The sequence below is a fragment of the Pongo pygmaeus genome, chromosome 22 (assembly GCF_028885625.2).
Source record: "Pongo pygmaeus isolate AG05252 chromosome 22, NHGRI_mPonPyg2-v2.0_pri, whole genome shotgun sequence".
In the NCBI taxonomy this organism is placed as follows: domain Eukaryota; kingdom Metazoa; phylum Chordata; class Mammalia; order Primates; family Hominidae; genus Pongo; species Pongo pygmaeus.
In genome coordinates, this window is record NC_072395.2 from 27,654,664 (window position 1) to 27,660,775 (window position 6,112).

Sequence of the window (6,112 nt, forward strand, 5' to 3'; positions counted from 1 at the left end):
TCATGTTTCATAGAGACCAGGTCTCACTGTGCTGCCTAGGCTGGTCTCAAACTCCTGAGCTCAAGCAATCCACACACCTCAGCCTTCCAAAGTGGCAGGATTACAGATGTGAGCCGCCATACCTGGCCCCAAATTTTGATAATTGTTCAATGTAAGTAATAGGCCTTTGAGAAATCATTTTATTCTCTTTCCTTTTGTGAATTCTTGGAATCTTTCATAATAAACACATTTAAAGAATTGGTTTCCCAAACTTCTAGACTTTTATTCGCTTAGGATTAGCCTTAGCACCCATAGCAGGAACTATGTTCAAGAGTTGTGTCCTCCCACAGTTTCCTCTCCTGGCTTGCAATGACTCCAGGATCCTATTTGATGAAGTCTTTGAAGGCCTCAACATCACCTCTGCTGGGAAGTCTTTGCTTAATTGCTCAAATAAAACAGACTTTGCCCATCTTTAAGTACTCAGAAGTTGGCTAATTCCTCTATTATGATATTAGTATATTTTCTTATATAAAATATTACTTGTCTTCTTCTCCTGCTGCAGTGGAAACTTTTTAAGATTGGGCAATGTGGCTGAGCGCGGTGGCTCACGTCCGTAATCCCAGCAATCTGGGAGGCTGAGGCGAGCTAATCACCTGAAGTCAGGAGTTCAAGACCAGCTTGGCCAAGATGGTGAAACCCCGTCTCTACTAAAAATACAAAAATTAGCCAGGCGTGGTGGCAGACACCTGTAATTCCAGCTACTTAGGAGGCTGAGGCAGAGAATCGCTTGAACCTGGAAGGCAGAGGTTGCAGTGAGCCAAGATTGTGCCACTGCACTCCAGCCTAGGCGACAGAGCAAGACTCCGTCTCTAAAAAACAAACAAACAAACAAACAAACAAAAGACTGGGCAATGTATTATTTTCATTGTCTTTCTTTCCCCTGACTTTTCACAGGGTCTGACACAGAATCATAAAACCCCTGAAAATGTCTGTGAGATCGTAGAGTTATCACAGTATTCACAGCAAAGAGCACATAGCAGGACTGTCATTTCATGACCTCTAGAAGGGCAGCCCTACAAGTATATTTGGGCAGCTAAGCTGTGCAAATTTTATTTTGATTGGAGGAATACAGAACTATGCAAAACTTGGGTGTATTTGTTTAATTTAACCTAGTTACTACAGCAGTTTCTCAAACTTCCTCATTCATTTAGGGGTTTAGGTATTTGATTGACTGGAGCCAGCAAGAAGTCATTTTGGAGAGCACCACATACATAACTAGGTCTCATTCAGGCACAGTGCACACTATTCCTATCCACAAAGTGCTTTTGATTTACCGGGAAATCTTTTGACAAAGCTCTTCTCCCTTCAGGGAAGTGTGGGTGGTGGTTGTGGTGCAGGACCTAGAAGCAAAAAAGAGACACTTCCAACAAAGCCGTAAAGTTCTTCTGTGCTATTATAATGCGATCTAGCTAAGTAAAGATTTGCTCTCTACATTTGTTTACAGAAAATGATTCCACAAATCCTTGTAAAGAGGAGTGTTTTAGGGGCAAAACAAATGTGACACTTTCTGAGAGCTAACTCTATATACAAATTTAGACTTTGTTAAAATAACTAGTTATCATGTGATCTGATCTTAACCGGCTTTTTAAAAGCAGCAAAGGAAATATATTTTGTTAGTTTAGCGTGCTTGTCAGAACCAACTCCTGAGACATGGTTTCCTTTGGCACGTGGCATGTGTTTTGAAAAATCAGCCTCCTTTGGGAATTGTACTCTTAAGATATTTGTTCAGAGATGTTCAAGCTCTCAGTTACAAGATGCTTGAGCCAGAAACAGAAAAGTCTGAGTACAGTGCCATTGTTACATTGTCATGTGCATGTGTGTGTGTGTATGTGTGTGTGTATATATGTGTGTATGTGAGGGAGAGAGAGAGAGACAGTTATGTTGAAATATGAAAGTGTCATCTTCCTCAAGTAATTCTGACCATCTGTTTTCTCAGCTCATCTTAGGTTCATAGCTGTGTTGTTTCTCTTAGGGCTAAGTTGAGAGTATAATATTAAACTTAATATAGAATTGATAGCAGGCTCTTTCTTCCCCCACCTCCCCATTGTCCAACTTTATGTACCTGTTCAAAGAATAAAAAACACTATAAATTATAGTATTTGACCACAGATTGTGATTTCCAACCTTGCTTGTTTCCTTGGGCCACACTGAAACTGCATCTTTTTTTTGTCCCTTTAACCCAAAAAGGAATGATGGTGGCTGATGGCACTTGGTAAGGAATTCACCTTTTATAGAGCAATTATTTAATAAGGGCTTAAAATTATTATTATTACAATCACTAAGCAAATTACAGTATATAAAATTTTTTCCAGGCAAAATCCATTAGTCATGATCAAAGATTCCTCAGTACTAAAGACTGTGCATGCATAATAAATATACTTGGGGGTAAATTTGCTTTAGGGGAAAAATGAAGCCTGTAGTTGCTTGATGGAATAATGTGTATTCGAGTTAAAGCACTTTAGCATCACTATGAGTTGAAGCCAACTGAATCTTATTGTTACAGATAAGCCCCATTTTCTTGAAAATATAAACTCTGTATTTGTTATGGGACTTACTTATAGGTGTGCAGAGTCTACCATAGGTTAATCTTTATTGTACAAATCACTTTTACTTTTATGGGAAGTGCTGTTGTGCTGTACTCTGCGTGGTTCTATAAATTATGCAGTTTAAGGCACAATTAGCATGCATTCTCTCAGCTTATGAATAATAACATTCTTTTAATAACAATATATGTAGACACAAACAGAATGAAAGGAGCTTAATGTATTGTTCAAGTTTCTTTCATTGCACAGAATAAGGATGAAATGCTGTTTAGGAACTCAATGAAAATGTTACAAAATATCCTCTTAATCTATAATGTACACATTGTGTATATGACATCCTTGGGACTATGCAATGGAAATAGTGACAAGTAAACAATGAAACAAAAGGAAATCAATTTACCAAACCCGGAAAGGTGAAAGCATTTGGTGAAACACAACTCCACAAAGAAATGTGAAGTGCTGACAGAACTGTTATATAACCTTCAATTTATTTTAATAACACTGGAAGGGCAGATGTCATAGTGGTTCCTGGAAATCTTTCTGAGGTTTCCAGGATGTGTTCCCATTAATTTTTTTTAAAGCACCTACTATATTGTGCAACCTATAACCAGCATTGACTAATTTATATCATGTTCCCTCTTGAGGCTGACTCAGGTCTAGTTCTCCTAAAAGGGTTTCGACTGAGCAGGATGTAGGAGTCATATGCCAAAGAGGCTTCTCCATGCAGGAGAGAACACAGCCTCAGGAAGGTCACAGGGGTCAAGCTGATTACCTCCTCCAGCTCTGGCAAGCAGAGGGCTCAGCTGGGTTACCCAAGTTCACAAGAGCTATTGACATTCAGCTGTAGCTCCCACTCATTATGGGATCAGCAGGGGACTGTCTGGGCCTCCTGTTAACTCTTCTGTGCCCTGTTTTAAGATTGCAGTGAGGTCAAACAGGAAGCCATCAGGTAGCTTTGCCTCAACTTCTTCATAGTAATGATTCAAGAAATGAACCTTTTAAACCAGTGTCTAGTAAACCTTTTACAAGTGGATGCCTGCAACCAATCATTTCAAAAGCTCTGGATAAAACGCAAGTAAATGTGTTTGTTCATGATGCAGTAAATGTTTATTTCCTAGATTGAAATGGAAATGGGGAGGATATATTTTCTCTTCCCACCAAGAATAATTCTCACTTCGTCTTTAATAAGGAAGGTCACACATGATTTTTAAAGAGATAATAGCAGCAGTTGCAATTCTTTGTCACTTAAAAGTGCATGTTTTCCCTGAGTTGCTCACGTAAAACTAACCTCAGAGAGAACTTTAACAACTCATCATCTAAGAAGTGAAGTCACGGTTTTACAGAAGTTCAGAAGCTCTCTATTAGGTTACAGACATGGAGCTCTAAGTGGTAAGCCTGTTCCTTCAGGCTTTGATCTCCTGCTGACACATTATGATCTTCTAGAAGTGACTTAACCTCTTTGCCTCTATGAACTCATTTGTAAATTGAGAATAATAGTTAATTAATCCACGAAGCATGTCTGTGTGGTAGCAATGGGAAGACTGACTCACTGTTACACCCAAGGGCCTCTAAGTCATCTATCATTCCTAGTTCTTCCTTTTTTAGCATATACTGGCCCTAGAACACACATTATGCTGAATCCTTGGTTCTCCTCTTTTATTCCTAATTGCTCCCGCAAATGGTTGAGTATCTGTACACAGTTAGGGTTAGTTTTCATTCAACTACTATATTTAAAAAGTATTAAGCTTCTTTTAAGGGCCAAGAGCTTGTAAGACAAAAGCTCTACCCTAAAGGAGCTTAGAGTTTAGCCAGAAGACATGGAATTATAAGCAATGTGGTCAATTCCAGGAATCCACATAAATAATTCAGAATCCAGGTGGATTTGGGGAGTTAGGAGTTATCTAGTTTGATTTCTGGCTTTGTCAGATGATCTAGCTGACTGCCAAATCTACACTTGACCCAAAGACACAAAAGACTATCTACATAGACTCGTTCAATCTTGACTTTAATCATAAATGCAAACAGAAATTCCTTGATCTACCTCTTTCTGTAGCATTTGACACTGTTGGCCGTTTTCTCTATTATGAGTGTTCTGGAAGCTGTCTCGGTAAATTGGGCAATGCTAGCTCTGCATGATTCTTAGCTCTCCACCTTTCTCTTGCCATACTCTTTCACTTGATGATTTCTATCGCCCTCACCCCCAACTCCCACTCTATGGATTTAGCCATTTCCCAAATCTTTAGCACTAACTCCCAGCCCTCTTCTAAGCAAGAGGTCCATTTTTGTACTTGCATGCTCTGCATTTCCACTGGTTTATCCCACTGGCATTTTTAACTCGAGTCTATAGTGACATCTTTCCCCAGATGAGCTCCGTCCTCCGACTTCCTTTTTGCTGTGTAAGGATTCATTATCTGCCCAGTTAGTCAGGCTCTCAACTTCAGAGTCATCTTTGATTTCCTCCTCTGCTTTGACCCACGTAACTTGTCTCCCATCAGTATCCCATCAATTCTATTTTCACCCTTTCCTTTATTTTGTACACAGCCTTAATCTTCTTAAGGCAAAACTGTTAATTTTCTCATTTCTCCATCATACCCTAATACATCACAGGCTAAGTTCCAAAATGTTGGATGTACCCTTTAAACTTCTATAATCTGGCATCAACTTACCTTTTGTCAGCCTTCGGATTGATGATATATTGTTTCATATGGCTTTACAGCCACCCCAAAAGTTATTCACCCTTCCTGAATATGCTGCATATGGTTCTGCCTCCTTCTGTCTGCATTTGCCTTCCCTGCAGTCAATATCCTACAGTTCTTCACAAACTAGTTCAGACATCCATGAATCCCTCACTGATTTATCTTGCAGTTGGTCTTCTGATATGTAGCTTTTAAGTCCTACTTTTCCAAAGGAGCTCAACATTGACTATCAGTGTCATGGGCATTTATGGCTTTACCTGACTTCTCAGTGCTCTGAAGATGGAGAGGCTGCGTCATGTGGGTGTGGATCCCTCTGCATCACTAAGCACAATTCTTGGCAGAGAGTAGATGGTCAGTAATGTATATTGCAAAACCAATGTATTAGTCAGGGTTCTCTAGAGGGACAGACCTAATAGCATAGTTGTATATATAAAAGAGACTTTATTAAGGAGTATTGACTCACGAGATCACAAGGTGAAGTCCCACAATAGGCTGTCTGCAAGCTGAGGAGCAAGGAAACCAGTCTGAGTCCCAAAACCTCAATAATAGGGAAGCTCACAGTACAGCCTTCAGTCTGTGGTGGAAGGCCTGAGAGCCCCTGGTAAACCATTGGTGTAAGTCCAATAGTCCAAAAGCTGAAGAACTTCGAGTCCGATATTCAAGGGCAGGAAGCATCCAGCACAGGAGAAAGATGTAGGCTGGAAGCCTCGGTCAGTCTAGCCCATCCACGTACCTCTGCCTGCTTTTATCCTAGTGGCAGCTGATTAGATGGTGCCCACCCAGATTGAGGGGTGAGTCTTCTTCTCCCAGTCCACAGACTGAAATGTTATTCTC